Source organism: Miniopterus natalensis, chromosome 13, assembly GCF_054644295.1.
Source record: "Miniopterus natalensis isolate mMinNat1 chromosome 13, mMinNat1.hap1, whole genome shotgun sequence".
Lineage (NCBI taxonomy): Eukaryota > Metazoa > Chordata > Mammalia > Chiroptera > Miniopteridae > Miniopterus > Miniopterus natalensis.
Window position 1 is genome coordinate 54,534,775 of NC_142093.1, and position 22,472 is coordinate 54,557,246.

Consider the following 22,472-nt stretch of genomic DNA (forward strand, 5'->3'; position numbering starts at 1 on the left):
AAGATCAGGTTATAGGTCTAGGACCCACCCCGTGCCAGCAGACAGCCGGAAGGGCGGGCAGGAACTGTCCTGGAGGACTTTGAAAGCACTGGAGGTCCCGCTGACTGTGGTGTTGGTGCTGAGCTTGCATCTGAGGACCACATGTGCTTGTCCCTCTTTCCGTGCCCCGTGGGAGTGTGTGGGCACCAAGGTACTGACGGGACTGTGGTCCGCTTCAGCAAGGCCTCTTTTTTGATCTCCTGTGTGATTTTCTTTTCTTTTAGCCAGGCCTGCTTCTGCCCCTCTTGGGCCAGCAGCACCGTCCACACTGTGGGAGTGCTGGGGGCCTTGGAGGTGGCAAGTACGAGCCACAGGTGGGTCCCTGGTGAGGGGAGGAGGACACAAGGCACACAGCTGGGCAGGAACCTAACGCCTCCTGACAGCCCCCTCAAAGCATGGCCAGAGTGCAAGGGTCAATGGCGTGAGCATATACAGATGGCAGGACCCAGGGCCTTGATCCTCTGGCAGGTGCTCACTGCTGCCCTGTGCGCCAGGCTCTGCCCCAAGCACCCCTGGGTGCTGTGGGGATGATGGGAGTGGAGTGAGACTCCTTTAGGAGCCCACAGCCCAGTGGAGGAGATAAGTACTGTGACAAGTGTCCAAGGAACCAAGCTAGCCTTACAAAGGCTACAGACGTCTGTCCCCCTTCTCCAGCTGCTTCTGCCTACGTCTCCCCTCCCTTGTGTAGCCTTTTCTCATGTCACCTTGCCCTGTGGATGGAGACTTCACGAAGGAGAGACCACAGTAGACTTCTGGATCCCACGCCCAGCCCTGGCCCAACCCTCCCTCATGGTCCATGGTGGGCCTTGGGATGTGTAACTCCTGCAGACATCTGCAGAAAAGGGCAATGATTGGGGGTCTGAGGTACTCAGGAGGGGGAACCAGGGGCCAGAAAGGCCGAGTGACTTGCCCAGAGACTGGCCCCTTAGCCAGAGCCAGGGCTGGTTCTCGAGCCCAGGTGCCTGGCCTCCCTGTCACCTCGAGGTGCTCCTTCCCACTACACTGAGCTGTTCTTCTGTGAGCCACAGAGCGGATGAAGGGAGGGCATTGAAGATGCAGTTTGGAGAGAAGGTGACAGCTGATTGTTGACTTGTGCCTCTCCATGCACTCGGCACAGCTGTGATGGCTGCATTAGGAACCGTGCGGTGTGGGCAGTGGTCTCACCTGGACTGGGCAGTGCTGCCTTGGAGCATAGGTGGGTACTGGTGACACCTTGCACCTGCAGGCTGGCCCACCCTCACTCCTGTCCCACTGACCATCCTACCTGCCTCCATCCATCCACTCCTACATCTTTCCTCTGTCTGTTTCAGGTTTGTGCGCCAGCCCCATGTGCACAGTAGGTCAAGTGCTTTCTACCTGCCCTTCTGTCCAACCCAGCCACCCTGGGGACAGTGGGACGTGGAGTTCATGTGGAATGACCATTTTGTTAAATGCCTGCCCAAGGTCACACAGCATTAAAAAGCCCATCTGGACCTTAAGTTACCTTGACTTTCCGCTTCACCAGGGAGTTGAATGAAAGTATCTTTGAGAGTTAATACATATGCTTGGGAAATATACAATTTATTCACAGTGGGATATTTCCAGAACTTGTCTTGAGGCTAATACATATCTTATGTCAGTGATTTTCAACCTTTTTCATCTCATGGCACATAAACAAATTATTAAAATTCTGCCGCACACACAAAACTATATTTTTTGCTGATCTGACAAAAAATAGGTATAATTTTGATTCATTCAAAGCAGACAACTGTTGTTGTGTTGGGTGTTGTCAATTTTTTATTGGACAATCTAAGGGAAAAGAGGTTAGTGCCCCTAAGTAGTCAGGTATTGTGTTTTAAAAATTCTGGTTGCACGCACACCAGTTGAAAATTGCTGTCTTACATAGTTCTACACTTGTGAAGTGTGTAACTTACCTGTGGTGTCCAAGATTACAAAAATCAGAAAAGTCAGGGCTTGTCTTCCAGTTCCTCTCTGGTGGCAGGCAGCAGGCCCAGCACTTCGTGCATCCTCCTCTCAAGCCTGTCTGTCTGTCTGTCAGGTACACACACATGCCTGTTTCTCATCTTCTTCCTTCTGAAGTATGCAGGAGTTAAACCAGGCCTGTTTGGAAGCCATATACACAGGGTTAGGAGATCACTTGTGGTTTTTATTTCAGGCTCCCAGTATTTTCCTTTTTGTGTTAATAATATCTTCTAGCACCTTTTCAGCCTCAAGATCAGCCTGCTGCCCTCTAGATGTTGGGGTCTGTGATGCAGCAGTGAGGGCTGCCTCCCAGGCTTCCAGTGCTTGGTCACATCTGCAGCAGGACTCCTATGTGAGCAGATATCCTCCAGAGTACTGGCAGCTGGAGGCTTGTTTTGTTTTGTTGTGTTGTGTTCTCTGTAACGTGGGAGTGAATGCCTTAGAGATGCCAGTGCTCTGTGCTCGGAAGAGCTCTGGGGTGAGATGAGTTCTGACTGGCACCCTCTGACCTTTTACTCCACGCAAGTCACGTTGAGGGCCAGGTGGAGAGGAGGCCTGCTGATGAGCAACAGGCAGGACTCAACCAGGCTCTGACCTAGGCCTTGCCCTTGTCTACCGTGAAGCTGCGGGAGGCTGTGCACCAGAGTCAGCCAGTCACCATCTCCCAGGCAGGCTGCCATCACCCCAACAGTGTGCAGCCTCTCTCTGCCCTCTGCCTCCAGTATTTTATAATCAGTCATGACTTAAAAATTTTATTTCGTCGTTAAAAAGCATTTCCAAATAACTTTTCTGATGTACCAAACCCATCTGGGGCACTGGTGATGCAAAATTCTGTTCTTCTATCATTTATTTGTTCTATTAAAGCTTGTTTGGGCTCCTCCATTGAGTCTGCTTCATGCTCAGCACTGCAGGGTGCAGGCGAAGGTGACTCCCTCCCTCCCTTAAGGAGCTCAGGGCAAGCAAGGATTTAGCGTGTACTTCTTATGACTGTAGAAAGGTCTGTGTCGTAAAGAGCAGAGGGTATATATTCTGCGTGGGAGAAGCTTCCCAGAGGGATTGCCGTTTAAATTGGCCGTGAAGCATGAGTAGGAATCATCCCACCCAAGCCCAAGGACAGGAAGGGCATTCCAGGCAGAGGGGTGGCCTGAGCAAAGGCATGGACAGAAGCAGCCTGGGGTGGTACGCAGTGACCTTGGGGAAGGTGGGTGGCTGGGAGGTCCTGTCTGTGCTGAGCAAGCCACAAGGGGGATGGAATCCAGGGAATTTGCCGTCAGATTTCTAGGTTCTAGAGGGCCTTCTGCAACCCCATAGGCTGTGGTTCAGGTTTGGAAGCCATCTCTCTCCCCCAGCTACCTAAACTTAACAAGGATGAGGTGAGGGTAGGAGACAGAGGCCAGACCTTGGATGAAGCAAAACCATGGGCAACACAAAAGGAGTCAAATGTTCTACAAAATGAGTTGAATCTGGCTAAAATTATATGTAAAATTTAGCAGCACATTGAACTTTTGCAGATATGTTGTTTTTATACTTTAAGTGTCAATATTACATTACATGACCAGAAATAGTAATAATGGCCTGTCCTTGGCTGTGGCAGATGGGGCTGCGTGGGCAGGAGTGGAGCTCCAAGCTCTCTCTCTTTCCTGCTTTCCTTACCTGGGTGGGGGCTGAGGAGGAGGGTGCTTCCCATGGTGGGGAAAGATAGGCCTCAGTGGGGGTCCTGTGTGTCCCCCTTGGTTGCCAATATTTCCAAATAACAGTGTGGAGTGCAGTTACAGTGGCTTTTGTTTGTTTCCACAAATGTACTATCTTGTTACTTACCAATCCACAACTGTTTAACCTGCTCACAGGTAGTCAATATTTGAGGGCAGAATCTTACTAAAATTAACTCCAAGTAACTTTGTGGCCTTGAGCCTTTTTTGCAGTGAGATTTTGCCCACATTTCTCTCCTTATTAAAATTAGATTTGCCACAGGAAATTTTTTTAATCTCAAAACTTTTTAACTAATTTAATTGGAATGGATGCACATGATAATTTAATTGGAATGGATGCAGCACCTTGGGCCTTTGTCCTGAGCAGGTGTGGTGGCTCATCCTACTTGTCCTGCCTGGACTGGGGAAGCGTCGTCCCAGCAGTGTCCCAGTTCTTAGCAAGTGACACGGTATTCCCAGACCACAGCCTAACGAGAGGATTAACCACACCCTCCATTTCAGCAGACCTCCCGCATTTGGCTGGCTCTCACCTCTCTCTGCCCTGTTTCCCCAGGGAATAACTTGGTCTTGGGGGAATTCTCCTCCATTTGTGCAAGAATAAGACCATGATAGTCAGTTTTTCTCTTAGTGATTGTTCTTTAGCCCACAGTTTAAGAGTCTGGTGAGCAGGGGGCTTTCTCCTTCTACCTCCCACCCCCCACCCTGTGCCATTGCTTCCAGGAATGCAGGTCCTGCCTGGAGACCACATTTGGGGGAGGGAGGAGAGGCTGAGGGCTGCCCTGCCTTGGAGGCTTGGGCCCCGCTGGAGGAGGAGGTGGTTAACTGCTGTCTGTGTCCCTGCAGCCTCTTATTACAAAGTCCCGATATTCTAAACTTGGGGTCTATTTTGTAGCCCATTTAGGAGCCGCCTGTGATCTCCCTAACATAGGATGTGCTATTTTGGACATTGCTGCCTGTGTGTTTAAAGCTAAAATAGGGTGTCCTTTTTAATTTGCGGGTGTTTCCTTTCCTTTCCCTGACTCGAGCACACTGTGTTTAAGTCCTAAGACAGCCTCAGGCTGCCGAAACATAGAGACCAGATTTATCCAGCGTCCTGTCCTGTGGTTCAGTGTAGTTTTTGCTGTAGGAAGGACTGTTGTAAGTTTACCTGTTAGAAACGTTCTTGCTGATAGTTTTCTCTGTACTGCCTGTTGTGGCGAGAAGGGCCCAAATCTGGGTTCCTCTCCTGGGCTCTGTTCTCTCACGTGGCCCTTCCTGGGCTGTGTGCTGGACAGTAAATGACTGAGGCAGCCAGCCTGCTCCTATGCACTTGCACACTTGCTCCTTCACTCCTGGCCAGTGGTCCTGCCAGACAGAATGTGCTCCATCGCTGCCCTCTGAGTGGCCCAGGCACTGACTCTTCAGCCAGCCTGTTGCCCTGGAGCCCTGTGTCTGTCTTCCCTCCTCCAGCCTGTGGATGGTGAGTAGGCAGGCATGGCCACCCCATGCCGCAGACCCTTCCTGCCACGAGAATGAGGAGTGTTGTGGTGTGTGCCCCGTCCTTGTGCCAGTCAGTCGTCCCCCCCCCCCGCTGTTTCGGGAGCCCAGGCAGCTACCCTTTTGCAGCAGGGGCACATCTTCAATGTGCAAATAAAGAAACTGAGCCCAGAGAAAGGAAAGCAGTGTTGAGAATTGACTTTGGGTCACATAGGTATGTTGCTAGTTAACCTGCTATTTACCTTTCAACTCCCAAACCCTTTAGGTGTGGGGGTCCTAACAAGACAGAATTTAACCAGAGCACCTGTGAAATTTTCCTGCGTTGGGTGCTTCCATCCCCAGGTCACTGGGTGTTATTCTCTCAGTGTCAGCCCTTGCCCCACAGAGGGGCCAAGAGGTCCTCTCAGAGAGCATCTGTGGTATCACCTTCGAGGGGGTTGAAGACACTTTTCCTCTGAAAATACCCTAGTGCAGTGATTTCCGACTACGTGCCGCAAGAGTTTTTAAAGCATGCAGTACTTGACTAGTCTGGGGTTCTGACCTCTTTTCCCTGAGATTGTCAAATAAAAAATGACAACAGCCAATACAACAATAGCTGTGTGGTTTGAATGAATCAAAATTATACCTATTTTTTGGGTCAGATGGGCAAAATATATATTTTTTGGTGGGCCACAGAAGTTTAGTAATTAGTTTGTGTGCCATGAGATGAAAAAGTTGAAAATCACTGCCCTAGAATGAGAGAAACTGCATGTCCTTCCCTAAAGCCTTGGAGTATTTCATGAACCAGTACCAGCTTGGTCACTTGGCATGTTTGAAATGTATCCCCCCCACCCTTGGCAACTGGAACCCTCGAGTTCCCATTCCTTCAGTCTGGTCGCCAGTGGCCCCTGGCAAGGTGCTGGTATCTTTACGCGGCTACATTTGGCTTATGGTCAGCAGGTGTTTACCTGTCCGAAGTGGTTTTAGTATGAGGATTCAGTTACACAAGTCCCCATGTAACTAATACCATAGTTCCTCTTCTAAATGATCTTACTTCATTGAGCAGGCTTGTGGGGAGCTTTATTATATTTCCACAGGATCTGTGTAAGCAAGTAGGTTTGTGCGTGGGGATCATTCTAGGCAGGTGGCTGTGCCCTTCTGTGTGCTTTGCGGAATCCTGGGAGGACAGGATGAGCCACTGCATGCTGTCAGTGTGATCTTGGGCTGGACTTGAGTGTCATAGCTGGTGCTTAGGGTTACCCCACTCCACCCCCTCTGGGTGGGCTTCCTTTCCTTGGTGAAAAGTTTCAGCCGCAGCCTTTCGCCTTCCTTTTCCCTTTGTTATGAGTCTGTCATCTTGGAGCGGCTTAACAGCTCAACACTGTGCACTCTAGAAACTTATAAAGTTTAAGTAAGCAGAGCAGTGTGAAGGAATGGGGCACAGCAGGTGACGGATGTCAGAGACCCTGCTGGGCTCCCCTTGCTCTAAAATGTTTCCTGTGTTCTGGCCTCTTCCTGCCTTGCCTCTACTCCTGTAGCTCCCATGTTATCACCTTTGGGGACTAAGACTTTTGAGGTCTGGGTAAAGTCACACCCTAAGGAGACTGCAGGTTATATTTCTACTGATGACCATTGTGGTCAGGTGTGGTTTAGCTTATTAGTGCAAGTCACCGGAGGGCCTGATGGATGTCAAGTGTCAGTCTCTCCTGGTCAGGGGTGTGAGGGCCCCACAAGGACGGCAGGCTGGTGGGGCATTAAAAATGAAAGGTGATTATCTCTAGACAGTTGTAACTGGCTGTCCTGGAAGGTAGAAAGCGGCAAGCTGTGGTCAGCTGTGAGGTGCCCCCTCCACTTGTCACTCCTGTCTGAATGGGGTTGTCTCTCTAGTAAGCCTGGCACAGGGGATGATGCTAGCAACCAGCAAGGCAGCTCTGACAGTGGGCAGGTGTGGTGATATCAGAGGTGTGATCCAGAATGATAGGTGCATAACTTCTATTTAAAGAAATGCATTGCTTCTTATCTAAGCCTAAACATTTTATTGTTGTATCTACTGATACTGTTGTAATAACCTGATTATTAATTAACAGGAAAGGAGAAGGCCACGTAATAAAGGCATGCCATTTGTTCCAGGAAGCTGCAGTTTAACATTCTCCGGGTCTGTTCCCTGATCAATGGGGGATGGGACTAGACTGTAGATGCATGCCCAGTAAGGTCTGGGTAACGTTGGAAAGTGCCTGTCAGTCACACCTGGGAGTGTGTCATTGGCCAGAATAGGTGTGGCCACTGCAAGGGCGAGGAATCTGAGATACATAAGCTCCTCAACAAAGGAGTCCCCCTCTCTTACTTGTGCTGCTCGTGCCTGACTGCACATGGCCCACAGCTATGTGGACCCCACACACAATGGACTGATGGACTAAAATTAGCCTGATGCTGTGCCGGACTCAATTCCACCATGGAACGGAAATTTTGGACACTGGCTCTGCTTCTAGCTCTACTGAAGCCCAGCTGTACAAGGATTAGTTTAAGGGAAATGGAACTTTGCAAACTGAGGGACATAATTCCACACAAATAAAAACCACTTATTCTCCTGTGCAAGTCTTAGAAAATTCTTTTTCTCAAGGTATTGTAAGAACCCACTCCCATGGTAGCATCGGAGAAATCCCACCTGTGCAATTCTCCAGTAATACTACATTGCTATTTTTGAAAAGAAAGAGAAGTGAAACTATAATACAGATAGTGATTTTTAAAAGTACTTTATTATAATAAAATATATTAGTTGATACTTTATATGAAAAACCATATAAATAAATAATAATACAGCGAATGCCTATTCTGCTTAAGAAACTTTAATTTCCAATACAATTGAAACTGAGTAAACCCTCACCTCTCCCTAAGGTTACCTTCACCCTGAATTTATGTTATATTATTTCCACCCACTTAATTCTTTGTATTTCATGACCCAGTTGTCATAGGTTTTTGTGCTGGGGGATGGGAAGTAAGTACTTCTTATAATTCTCAGTTTCAGTCATGTGGTGCTTATGGTAAGAGGAGCTGTTCTTGAAAATGGGCTCGTGGCTGCCCAGCTGCCTCTGGTGGTAAGAGAATGGTCTGGTTCAGGGTGGGGCCAGCCCAAGGGCTAAGTCCTAGTGGGTTATGCTCCCTCCCTCTCTCTTCCTTCTGCCTGACCTGCTAGGTGGCCGGAGCTGTCCTGGTTATAGTGCAGAGCACAGGCTGGCCCCTGTCCACCTTTCCTCCAGAGTTGGCTTCATTCAGGCAGGTTCTCTACCACTGAGCATCCCTGCACTCTGCTTCAAACACCTTGTCATGAGTTCTGCCCTAAAGATAGCCCTGGCCAGCTCTCTGTCTCCCCTCTTCCTGGGCCTGTCCCACTTTCCTGTCAGCCACCCTGCCCCATGGACAGTGGGACAGGGACACGCTCTGCTGCCACCCTAGGTCTGGTGAATGGATGGGCTGTGCCCAGCAGAGGGACTGTGCTTGTATTTAGTCCTGTGTAGTCTTCTCTGCCTTTCCACTCTGTCTGGAGCCTTTCCTTGTGCATAAAGAAGCACTTGGTCCCCACCCCCATCCCCTCCTTTGCAGGCGCCCCTTGCCTCCTGCTGTTAACTGAAACTGTGGCTGGTTCTCCTAGGAATGGGGTCCTTTCTCTGCACAGCTTATATCTCTTTTCAGAGGTGGGTTCTGGAGCCCATTCCTTCTTGACCCGTGGCTGGGCCATCCTCTCTACCTTCTGTCACTGCCCCCTGTCACCCCAGGTTACCCAGTCTTTAGAGAGGACTCAGTACCCACTTCTGAAATCCTGTCACCTCTGACAACTTTTGTCTGCAGGGGCACCTAGTGTCACTAAGCCCATGCCTTTAGCTTCTTCTCCATGGTTATTCTTGACACCCCCCCTCCCCTGTTGCCCACCCCTGGACCCCAGCCTTCTGAGTTCCCACTGCCCCTCCTGCTGTGCAGCCTGCCCTAGGCTCCCCCACTTCTCCTTGTCTGTCACTTCTGCTAGAGCTTCAGGTCCATTGGTGCTGAGGTACAGGAATGACCAAGTCCCAGTCACTGCCCTAAAGAACCAGTGTAGGTGGCAGTTTTCTCATGACCAGGGTGATGGAGGAGATGTTCTCAGGGTACTGGGATGGGTTGGGGAGGGGTGAGGTGTTGGAGGCACCTCTGGAAGGAGAGCTGTTCCTGCAGTCTGGAGGGTGTGAGAGGAAGTGGCCCCAGGGGTGACGTGGGAAGGGCTTTGCAAGTGGGCTGGGAAAGGGGTGGAGGTGCTCAACCTAATGTGCATATGTTTTTTTCCAGTTATTAAAATCTTGCATACTTACTGTAAAGGGTTTAGAAAAACGTGGTCCCGTAGATTAAAAAAATCATGCTGCTCCCTGTGTTAACTTTCTATTTTTTTTTAATCCTCACCTGAGGATATTTTTTCCATTGCTTTTCAGAGAGAGTGCAAAGGAGAGAGAGAGAGAAACATTGATGTGAGAGAGACATTGATTGGTTGCCTGTGCATGGGGATCGAGGCTGCAACTGAGGTATATGCCCTTGGCCAGAATTGAACCTGGGACTCTTCAGTCCGAGGGCCGAGGCTTTAACCACTGAGCAAAACTGGCCAGGGCTTAACATTTTAATATATTTTTTTCTATCTCTTCCATTTTGTGTGTGAGCTTCTGTGTATTTATATTGGTGGATCTTAGGATTTACCTTTTCACTTGTCACATTCTTATAAACTCAGTGATTTCTGTTTCAGATGTCTATATAGTATTTCACCATGTGGTTGGATCATAATTTACCGTATCCCTGACAGGCATTTAGGCTGCCATTAAGTCTTGCAATGTATGGTGTAAAATATGTAATGGCATAGATAATGCTGCAGTGAGCATCCCTGTCTGAGACCATGCCAGAGAGCAGGGACTTCTGTCTTCTAATCTCGCTGTGGCCCTTTGTAGCAAAGGTAACCCCCCAACATGCACACACAGTGGCCGAGTAAAGTCCAGCTGCTGCACATCTGCTTTGTGGACGGCTGGCTGGGCCTAAAGGGGAATGCCCTCGTTACACACAGAGCTCCAGCCTTCCTGCTTAACAGAGACCATCCCCAGTATGGCCACAACTACCCAGGGTCCTTGGTGCTTTGCCAGCCCGTGGCTGTTGTCTTCTTTGAAGACATACTTTAGGTTAGAGTTGAAAAGTACGTGTGCGTGGAGATTTGATGCAGTCTTTAAATACGGTACTTGTGCAGCTTGGTAACAGCGTGAAGTCTGTTTATAATCTGACATTTAAGTGAAGACGCAGGATGCTACACTTTGTTCCTGCTGGTCTTATCTATGGAAAATACACAAATAACAACGGACTTTGGTTAAGGTGTGATTATGAGGGGGCCCCCCTTTAGTTTCCGAGCTTGCTGTACAGGAACTGGGGTAATAAATTTTCTTTGTAAGGGTTTTGTGCTTACTGTCCTTGGCTGACTGTAGGGTCAGAGTCTTGGAAGGCCCAGGAGTGGGTGCTGGGTGACTTGGCTTCCAGGTACCAAATGAGTATCTGGCTGTCCCCTACATGCAGGGCCAGTTGTTGCCCAGGGCCACTGCTGAGCACTTCTGGTGACAGGTTCCTTTATTTTGTTGATTTCAGAGTGCAGGCATCTTACTAATTTGAAAGTATTGAGAGTTTTCAATAAGACTTTTGGGAACTTTTTCATTCATCACCCTTTGAATGGCTAATCCAGAGATGCGTTATATTAGAACACTCTTCTCTTGAGGTAAATCTGTAACTGAGAAAATAGAAATCTGCTGGAAACACCTTGTCTAAAGAACTAAAATGTGCTATTTGTGACCCACCTAAATTGAATAATTCTCTTCTTTCTAAAAATTATTTAAGTTTTACTGAAAGAGTTACTGCTTATTAAAATCAGGGAGGAAGGCCGCCTGATGAGAAAGTTAAATTAGAAACAGGACTCTTTAAAACGTTTGCATCACAGCCTTAGTGGGAGACTTGCCACTACCCGACCAAGGCTGCTCTCCAGGGAGCGCCGTGAAGGTTTCTTTCCCCATTCCGCCCCACATGGAAGACTCCCATTTCTAGCCTTCCCTTTCTTTCCCTGGGTATCTTCAGGGGTACCGTGATTGTGTTTACTGACTTGTGTTTTTCCTGGAGTCTCACTAATAAATGAGGCCAAGTTTTATGGAAATGCACATGCATGGCAGGCATCTTCCAAGATGGACTAAGAAGCAGATGGAACCCTGTGTCGCTTTGTGAAGCAGCAGAGGGTCTGTGAGCCTTTCTGGGTCCTGAGAGTCTGGGGAGTTTGAAAATTCTCCTCGTTATCCAGGCCAGCCCTCTCCCCTTTCCTGCTCTTGGTCCTGTTCTGGAAGAGGACACCCTTCATTCTTTCCCACCTCTGGTATCAGCCTGTGTTTCCCTTCCTGCAGCAGGGTTTGTCTTGCTGGGCTAAGAAGGTATGGAAACCATTGATTGGCGGGTGAGCCAGAAAAAGTGAGACACAAATTAGAAAAGGCCGGAGCTCCCTGGAGTTGCCCAAAGGCCCTGCAGTTTGGGGTGGGCAAAGCAGGCCCAGATTACTGAGCTTGTAGGTCACGGGGCTAGATTCCTGCATCGGAGGAGTCCAGGAATAGAGGTCAATTCTTAGAAGGCCGAGTGCATGGCGGGCAAGGCAGCCACTTCTGGGATATCTGATTGCTCTGCCCCTGATGGCCTCTGCTGGGAGGGAGCTGTCCTGGGAGGAGTCCGCTGGCCTTCACCTGGAGCCCTTGCGACTGTGACCTCAGCCAGCAGCAGGAGGTAGACAAGTGGGAGACTGAAGCCAACACCAGGCTACCCAGGAGCGAGGGTACACTGATCAGCTCCTATGGAGGTCAGAGGTAGCTAAGTAATGCTCTCTGGGGAGGTAAAGTATAGGTCTTCATTCTTGTTCTTAAAAAAGAAATAAAGAAAAGGCTAGTTGATTCCGAGCTAAGATTACTTTTAAATAAACTTTTAAATTTTAGAATAGTTTTAGATTTACAGGGAAGTTATAAAGACAGTATAGGGTGCCACAGTGTACCCCTCACCTCCACCCCCACCTCCCACCTCCCACATTGTTAACATCTCACATTATCCTGGCACATGTGCTGCATCGGTAACTAAGGTCCACACTTTACTTAGGTTTCCTGAAGTTTTTGTTTTATTTTGTTTTTAAATCTAATGTCCTTTTTCTGTCCCAGGATACTATCCAGGGTACCACCTTAGATTCATTTATTTTATTCCCTCAGCATCCTCTTGGTTGTGAGAGTTTCTTAGACTTTCCTTGTTTTTAGTGACCTTGGCAATTTTGAGGAGTACATTTCCTGCCCCAGCCCTAGTGTCAGCCATTACCCCAGAGAATCCTACTCCGTTTTGTTGGAGAATAGTATTAGAGACCGAGATCTGAGCGCCAAGTGGTTAAAGTTACTGTAATTTCAGTTTCTATGTATTCAACTTAGCAACAAAAGCAAAACTGTAAGCAGCAGTATTAGCAAGAAATAACTGAAAATCTCTCCGTTGATCAGTTCTGTGCCCTTCCTGGGCTCTACAGACAGTTTTATGGTTGTAAACCTGATGGGCACCTCCTTCTGTGTCTGAACTTGCTCTCTCCTGGTAATGTTGTTACGCATGGGCTCTCCAACTCTGCTGTCACACACACTTACTGGCTGGTGGTGAAGATGCAGTGAATAGGTCTTGAATGAATGATACCTCCTCCCCGATTCCTGTAGTGGCTCTTGGTCAAAAGCAGCAAAGTCTAACCTGAGAAAAGAACCTGATGGAAGAGAAGTTTTAGACACATGGTGAGCCATGTAGACAGGAAGCACAGCCGGATATCCTTAGAGGAAAGGGTTGCTGGAGGCTGGGGTTCAGGGAGAGGGGTTGGGTGGTGCTGGCTCCTGCACACTGGGTGGGATGGGAGTGTTGTGGGAATGGTAATGTGAAAGCTACAAGTGCAGGGGACTAATGGAAGTCTTGCATCCCAACCTAAAGACTCTAGACCCTTGCCTTTAAGTGAGAGCACGCATGTGCATCTGTGTGTGTGTGTCAGTGATGTGATCTTTGGCTCTCAGCCAGGAGTCCAGGGCTGGTGGCAGGCTGACTTGGAAATGCTGCATTGGGCCTCAAGAGAGTCCTCAGGGTCAAGGGAGTTAGGCATCATCTCCTGGATGGCCTAGTGGATAAAATTAGGAAGGTACAGGAGCATGGAGGCCTGGCCTTGTCCCTGTGCTTGTCCTCATGGTTGGCAAAGAGAGATGCCTTTGTCATGCTGAATGACTGTGGTGGCCACTGGGACACCGAAGCACCAACTTCGAGCTTTCATTTACACACCATCTGTTGACACCACTGGTTCCAAGAGGTTTAGGGTCTTAGGGATTCTGGAACACTGCTGGAACCCCAAGATGCCCAATTCCTTTGACAATCTCATTCTCAGGCAAATTTATCCATAAAGTTTTCTTCTTGGCAGAGCAAACTCTACTCCTCATTTCTTGAGGCTGAGAGGATGCACAGGAACGTGCCCCCCCCCCCCCCCAAGTTATGGGTACATAACTTGTTTCTGGGAGGGAGATGGTGTGGGGGCATTTTTAACTGTTTGGTCTGAGTTTTTGTCCTTGGATGACATGGCATCTCATGTAGGACTTTTACATCCTTCCCCTATGCAACCACCAGATTCCGACTGCCTTTTCTGTTTCTTCTGTATGGAATTAACACCTTTGTAGGATCCACATGCATATGGAGTGACATGGACAACCTAGGAAGGCCCAGGGTGATGGAGTTTATCCAGAAGTTCTTGTGATCTCAGAAGGTGTGGTGCCTGAGACCTAGGTGGGAGCTGTGGTGATGGTGAGAAGTGCTTCGATTCTGGATGTGTCACCAGGACTAGTTTGATGGGTTGTATGTGGGGGAGAGGGGGACTGATGGAGGAAGCAAGGAAGACTCCGTGTTTTTGGTTTGACCCACCTGGAAGAGAGTGATGCTATTTGCCGAGGTGGGAAGGACCTGAGGTGGAGCAAGAGGGAACAAGGAGCAAGAGTTTACATGCTCAGAGAGTTGAGTGTGGCCTTTTGAAGGGCTGGGTTTTCTGCTAGTTTCTTTTCTGACCTTGCTCCTTATCACACAGGAAGCTCTAAAAAGAGAGGGGAAGGTGGTTTCAGAAACAGTATCTGGCTTTGGAGAATGGCACCCATGTGAGCAGAAAGGTGCCCATGTCGGGGGCACTGTGTCTGTCCCATGGTGGTTCTCAGTTGGGCCTCGCAGAGGTACCCAGAGCCCCTGCACCTGTGGTGTCACCATTAAACACGAGGGGTAGGCTGAGGTTTGGGGAAGGGTGTTTGACACCTCACTGGGTAAATGTGAGGTACCTCTGCAGGTATCTGGGGTCTGGTTTTGCCTTCGCCCCTTTTCGCCTTCAAGGAGATGCTTTCCTTCCTCTTGTTCTATCTGAAACCAGGACTCTTCTCCACATATCCTTGCCCTAGAATCGCCACTGACCTGTGACACTAGGGCCTGCTAGTGGATGAGGTGGGCCAGTGTGACAGCTAGGTGAGGGGTGCAGAGGTCGTGCCTGCACCTAGCTGAACAACACAGGAGAAGTATTCAGTCCTTTGGGTGTCACACAGGTCATAAAGTGTTTGGTTTGTTTGCTTTCCAAAATCATTATTTTATAAAACAGGGACTCTTTCTGTTTAGAACAAAATAAAACAATTTCCACAGAAAAGAAACATTGTAATGCTGACTTCTTAATTTAAAAAAATTATAGTGGGGAAAAAGAAAATGATGTTGCATTTCTTTATGGAGATGGAGAAAAAAAATTAAAACCCAAACTGGGTCAGGCAGACAATAGTAGGAACAGTAAGTTCTACCTGTATCTAATTGCACTGAGATCCAGTTAATCAAAACTGAGTTGTATTTCCAAAAGGGAGTGGGAAGTGAGCGTGCACTGCCAGAGGACTTTCACATTATGGGTAGTAACGTAGTCATATGGCGGATTTTTTTCAAAGTTTGGGATAAGGTCCTTGTTTTTAGCAGCTGCCTCCCTGAAAGTTCCCAAAAGGCAAGGGGTCATGTGATCAATGCAGAAGGTAAACTGAGGGCCTTTGATCCCCTAAGGCCCTCATCCAGTGGGTGTTCTCTTTTAAGCGTGTATGCACACACATTCATGCTGTCTTGAGTGATTTGGTTTCCAAGCCCCCTGGTGGCAGGTGAAGAAATGAAGCTGTTATAACATAGATAACAGTGGGAAAGGAGCAGCAAACCAAGTGCATTTGATACAAAACCAGCAGCCCCCGTGCACCTACAGAAGCACCTTGTGTGCAGTCACGTGCTGAGTTGTGCGCATCTTCTTCCCTGTACTGTAGGCAGGAAGGGAGCCCAGGGATGTGACTGACAGGGCATGTAAGTCAGGGACTGGACTGCTCTGTGTTATGGCTCTCTTGTTCAGAATACTAGGTGTTAAAGTCAGGGAAGAGTGTCATCTATTTTAGAACAATTTTCTCCTACTGTGGTTTGCTTTTTAAAATTGCCACCCAAGTGATAGTTAACTGGCCAGAAGCAGCTGCCAGAGATTTTCCAACTGGAATATCTCTCCTACTGTTTAAAGGAGCAGGCCCTATTGATATGGCCCCCCAGGGGGGCCAATACATCGTGCCCCGTATCATTCATTCCCATCTTATCTCAGAGGGGTGTGAGGGTGGGGATCTGATCCCTGTGATACCAGGGGGCATTGAGGAGATAACCTGTTTGGTGTGTTCATGAAGGTAAGAACACACTGGTCCCAACGGAGGTCCAGGTAGGGCCTGGCTCTGGAAAGGGTGCCTACAGGAAGCATAGCCCTTGGACATCAGCATGATATCCGGAAGCATCCACAGGGGAAACAGCCCAGTGAGGGCCCCTGACCAGAATGTCAGCAGTTAGCTAAGTACTGACTGTGGGCTTCAAAGGCTAGTGAGGATCCCCATTTCATTTCGTAGATCCCTAGTCTGGGGCTCGAGAGGGTCCAGTACAGTTTTTAGCTCCTGCATGGCAGAACCAGCATTGGAGCTACCCTACCCGTGCCACCCCTCCCCATCCCCTGCCCATCAGGTGAAGATGGTTGGTTGTCTGGTGTCTCACATTCCCAGCCCCCTTCTCAGTTTGGATCTGGGAATGCCATCTCCTGCCCTTGGGGAGTGGGCAACAGTGTGTGACTTCCAAGAATGTGCTGGCAACTCCCCTCTCTCCCATGCCTGGTTACCCCAAGAAATTATGGCTGAAAACTTCCCAAATTTGATGAAAAAACAATCTATACATCCAAGAAATACAGTAAACTCCAAATAGTATAACCACAAAGAAGTCCATACCCAGGCCCATCATAGTAAAAAATGTTGAAAGACAAAGAGAAAAGCTTGAAAGCAGCAGAAGAAAATTGACTGAGATTGTGCCAGGGAATCCCAGTAAGATTAATAGGTTACTTCTCATTAGGAATAGTGGGAACCAGAAGGCAGTGGGATAGCATAGTCGAGTCCTGAAAGAAAAACACCACCAACCAAAGATCTCATATCCAGCAAAACCGTATCCCCAAAATGCAGGCAAAATAAAGACATTCGCAAATTAAAAAGAAAAAGACAAAACAGGCTTTGTTGTTATAGCAGACCTGTGTTACCAGAAATGTAAAGGAAGTTCTTTAGGTTGAAAGCAAACGCCCACAGGTGGTAATTCAAATCCATATGAGAAGACAGTGCCAATAAAGGTAATTATGTTATTTTAAAAGAAAGTGTAAGTGTACATTCCTCCCCATTTCTTAAGTGATTCAAAAAGCAGTTTTGCAAAATAACATATGTACCGGCACACCTCATTTTATTGTGATTCACAGGTACTGCGTTTTCATTGATGTGGAGGCAAGAGCCTGCACCAGCAAAAAGATTATGACTTGCTGAGGGTTCAGTTGATAGTATTTTTAAGAAATAAAGTATTTTTACTTAAGATATTTACTTTGTAGTTTCTTTTTTAGACATAATGCTATTGCACACTTAATAGACCACAGTCTAGTGCAAGCATAACTTTTTATATGCACTGGGAAACCAGAAAGTTCATGTGACTTGCTTTATTGTGATACTTGCTTTATTGTGGTGGTTGAACCGAACGTGCGTTATCTTTGGTATGCCTGTATATAATTATATTGTTGGGCCTGTAGCATTTAGAAAAGTAGTGTATTTGACAGTAGCATGAAGGAGACAAATGAGAGAAAAGCTGTATTGGAGTAAGGAAATTACACTGCATTAGGTAACTTGAATCCACAGGAAATAATGGAGAGAACCAGAAATGGTAATAAGGTTAATATAACAAACTCTAAATACACACACACTTCCCTTTCTTCCCCTCAGCTTCTTTAAAAACATGAAGTTATGTCTAGTGATAATCACATTCTTCGAGTTAGTATATGTAGATGTAATATGTGTAGAAATAATTGAACAAAAGGAGGAAGAGGGATGAGAACTGTATAGGAGTGGTTTTCCATATATCACTATCATTGGAATTGCGTGTGTAAAGGAATGAAAGGTTACAACAGAAAATAATGCCCTTAACACAAAGGAAAGCAATAAATGAGGAAGGGGAACAAAAGAGATAGGGAAGTCTATGTCCTTGCCACCTGCAAATGGTTTTTATTGTAAGGGCGTAAACTGAATATTAAAATATGACTGTTACATGAAAAGAAATCTCATCAGCTATCTCTGGATAGAGCCCTCAGCTGTCTCAGGTTTATTACACATTTGGGTCTTTTTGTCAAGAGTGTATTTTTTTTTACTTTATTTTTATTGTTGACACTATTACAGATGTCCCCATTTCCCCTCTTTTGCCCACATCCACCTTTCCCTCTGGCCATCACCACATTGTTGTCTGTGTCTATCGGTTATGCATATATGTTCTTTGGCTAATCCCTTCCCCTGTCAAAGGTGTATTTTAAATGTTGTATTCGTAGCATGTACAGGTCTGATGTGGAGGTTGTAAAGATATAGAGAGTGGCACTGGAGTGAGGGAGAAGCCGGGGGCAGGGAGCTAACAGTCTGGGGGTGGGGGTATCCTGGCTCTGCTACTGTCTGCATTATGACCTTGAGCTGGTCCCTTTTCCATGCCTGACACTGGGTGCCCACTGTTACAAGGTTGCCTTGGAGATAATGACTGGGAAGTGCTTGACCACGGGCTCTTCCTTCCCCCTTTCCCCAGCAGGCCCACTGTGGGAGGGGAGAGAGGGCAATCAAGGCTGTCTGCCTCAGTGGGAGGGCACTGCACCCACTGCAAGCACAAGTGCAGGCACAAGGGGGGCTGCTTTACCACCTCTTTTTCTTTTTTTTAATCATCACTCGAGGACATGCTTATTGATTTTAGAGAGCGGGGGTAGGAGGGAGAGAGGGAGGGAGATAGATGATAGATAGATAGATAGATAGATAGATAGATAGATAGATAGATAGATAGATAGATAGATAGATAGATAGATAGATATTGATAGATAGAGCTCTAGACATTAATTGGTTGCCTCCCCGCATACACTGGGACTGGGGATCGAACCTGCAACCTAGGTATGTGCCCTGACCAGACTCGAACTCACAACCTTTCAATGTACAGGACGACGCTCCAGCCAACTGAACCACACCAGCCAGGGGAACCACCTCTTGTTCTTTCTTAATCTCCCACTGGCAGCACCCACCCACTTGGATGTTGGACTTGTGCGGTGCATTAGTTTAGAAATGCCAGCTGTATTCTATAAAGCATGTTATGGACTAAATTGTGAACTTCCCCACCCCTTGAAGCCTTAACCCCCGATATGAGTGTATTTGGAGACAGCATCTCTAAAGGAGTAATTAAACTTACATGAGATCATAAGGGTGGGGCCCTAATCTAATAGGACTGGTGCCTTTATAAAAAGAGACACCAGGGAAGATGCCTAGAGAAAAGGCCATTGCCCGCCAAGGAGATTGGCCTCAGGAGAAACCCAGCCTGGCTAGCACCTTGATCTTGGACTTCAGTCTCCAGAACTGTGAGAAAATAGATTTCTGTTGTTTAAGCACCTGAGTCTGTGGTATTTTGTTTTGGCAGCAGGAGCAGACTCATACATGTCTGATGTGGAATCTCCATGTTTTTTCTTGATATCCACTAGCATGACTCCAGAATTATACAAGTGCAAGCATGCAAGATAATGACACACAAAAAGGTTGTTTTGGAGACTGTGTTCTCTTTGTCCTCCTTCAGATCTGTTCAGTGACCAGCCTGGTGACAGAGCCATCTGAGTGGCTATGTCACCCTGTGGGCAGGGCTTTGGGTTTGGCTGGTGTGCAGTGACCCATTAGAACAGGCTCACATGGCAGCAGTTAGCTCAGACATGCTGGATTTGCACTGGATTTTGATCCTGTGCCTATGTTTTCCCCTAAAACAGTGGTGGTAAGTGATCACATGGCATTTTCAGAATTGCTTTGCAGTTTCTCTTTGCAAACCTTTCCTTGGTCGGGTATATGGTTTAATACTCTCATGCAGCCTTTTAAAGATCTACAGGATGAATTTCAAGACTCTTCAGAGTGTTGCTCCAAGAAATCTGATGAATGCAGAACTCTAGAATTTATGCCTTAGAAGGCTTAACTACTGATGGGTTGGTAGACTTTCTTAGGACTTATCTTTCCCTCTTTTTTCCTAGATCCTATAGGGCAGGGCAGCTAAAACCCCCCTTGGAATTAGTGTCTGGAAGTCTTTTTTTAAAATGAATAAATTTTACTTTTCAGAGCAGTTTTAGATTTATAGCAAAATTGTGCAGAAAATATGGAGTTCCCATATACCTCAGGTCCCCACACAGAACATCCTTTGATGGTGTCATTGTAACCTTTGAAGGACAAAGGGGAAGACTTTTTGGAGCAGTGGTGTCTCTGCTAGATGGGCTACCCCTCAGTGAGCAGGTGGAGGGCGAGTGTGTCAGATGACCCACTTTAGCCTGGGGCTCATTGTGGCCTCGGGCCTGACATCCAGCAGATTGTTAGCATGTCTCCCCTGGGCCCCATGGAACCACAGGAGATGTCATTGGCAGTTCCAGATCTAATTCCTAGGGAAGACTTCCTCCTGCTCACAACTTTAGGCTATATAATTTCTAGAAAGAATGTGTCATTTAAAGATTTAAATTCCCACTTGTATCTTTTCAAAGCGTTTTTGCCTTTGTATCTCATGTGACCCTTAGAAGGCCTAGTGTCACTTAAGTTTAACTGAGTAACTTGGGGTCTGCAGAGCCTGCACACACACACACTTTCTTAATTGAGATGTGCAGCAGACCTCTAAGATGGAATATCTTCCCAACTTAGTGGCAGTGAACATGTGCTCAAGTCAAGCCTTCCCACAGTCAGACAGCTGGTTGGTGGTTGGGTGGAGATGGGGTGCTGAGCTCCGTGGCTGCTGCTGCAGGCCATGTCTCCCAAAGGGGGCATGTCTGCCACTGGGGAGGTGGAGGTAGGCCTTGTGTCTGAATAGTTAAATTTGTTTATGTAAATACTTAAATATTAATTACTTCAAAATATTACGTGTAGTAAATTTAAGTTAAATTTTATTTAAAGAAAAATCTGTGAACAGCAGTACAGGGTTATGGCAGAAGTCATGACCCCCAAGTGCCTACCATTCAAGAAGTACTGCAGCATCCGTGCTAAGCTTATGAGATGGCCAGAGTGGAAGTCAGAGTTCTGCTGTCGGTCCCAGTCTTGCTGGTTGTCCACAGAATGATTGGGGGCAAGACTCCCCCTTCTCTGAACCTTGATGTTGTCACTGAGACAGGGCCTAGTGGTTTTTCTGTGGTCTGGGCAGGCTTTGTTGTGAGGAGCAAATGACAGAACAGAAGAAACACAGTTCACAGCTTTTGGGCACGCCATCAGTGTAGGACAGCAGATCGGGACTAAGGGCCACATTGGCAGGGGGACATTGAAGTGCCCAGTGTTTGTAATTTGCTCGAGATCTGAGAGCCGAATTAAAATCCCAACCAGACCAAGAGCTCAAGGGCTCCAACTTGACATCTGTTGTTCCTGTGACATTTCTGTGCCTCTCATCCGTGGTTGATGGATGGGCTGGTACACCAGGCACTGCTTCTCGCACGATGCTGTGGGAGCTTTCAGCTGCATTGCTGTTATGAGCTCTGGCCCAGTGCAGGGTCTCTAACTGATCAGGACTTCAGTTGTCTTCATCCATTAGTGCCTGCTTCCTTCCTGCACAGTATTTTGCAGAGATGTGTGTTCACACCTGCCTGGTGGGTTTCCATCTCGCCCTGTCCAGAAACCAGTCCTCACTGGACCCTGGTGTTCGTGCTGGATGGTAGTCCTGGGGTGTTTGGTGGGGCCTGTGTGGGGCTGATGGGGGCAGTATTCCATCTGGTGGAGGCCTACTACCCTGGCCTTCCATCAGGGTCCAGGCCTGCCCTGAAGGAGGCAGGGCCTCGGGTGGCTTGCTGCATGCTAGCTCCCAGTTTTTAGTGTTTCTACCAATTTCTTCTATTGGGGGATGGGAGCAGTTCTAAAAAGTGAATTTTTAAGACACATTTTCCCTCATCTCTTTATTACCCAATTTCCAAGAATGTTAAAAAAAACACATGAAAGCACAGAAAAGATTTTAATTAGTTTTTGCTGTCCCTGCTCATGGTGCTAGTAATTTTAACATAATGATATGTGACAGAGAGCTATTTCATGGGTTCTTTGTTCTCAGTGTCATCTCTACATTTCAGAACTCAGCTGCGAATTTTGGAGAAAAGAAATAATGACAAAAGTACCTCTTGACATTTTTCTTCTTATTACTTGGATATCCGATTGTTAGCATTCTTCTTCTAAGAGAAGCACAGCCAGCTTAGGAATCTCTCTGTAACAAGGTGACAGTGAAAGAAAGGGAAGCCAGTTCTGGCAACTTTCTTGAGCAGTGTCTGTACTGCACACTTAGGGTGAGTCATCTGTGATGGCCCTGGTGTAGGTGTTTGCTAATGGACCTGACATTTCCACGTGCTTACCAAGTGGTCTTAGTTCCTTTTGTGGTGGTTGATTTTGGGTTTTGTTTTGTTTGGAAAACATACACATTTAATTTTATTTAACATTGTCATTTAAAGCTTGGTTTTTATAAAACACAAAAAGACATTTTTAAGAGTTCTGTATCACTGGAATTTAGACAGTAGAAATAGCGATAGGTTGGTAGGTGTAAGTTACATACATTAAAATCAAAGAATTGGAGATTTAAAAAAAATTAGGAACCTATATAAATGAAATAAATGGCAAAAGGACTTTATAGCAACATTTTGTT

At 47.2% G+C, this 22,472-nt stretch overlaps 1 protein-coding gene across 1 annotated transcript in view; it reads left to right on the plus strand.

The window, feature by feature from the left end:
* INPP4A (inositol polyphosphate-4-phosphatase type I A) overlaps positions 1 to 22,472 on the plus strand; it is a 117,807-nt gene that overhangs the window by 24,496 nt on the left and 70,839 nt on the right. The gene's annotated exons all lie outside the window — the stretch shown is intronic.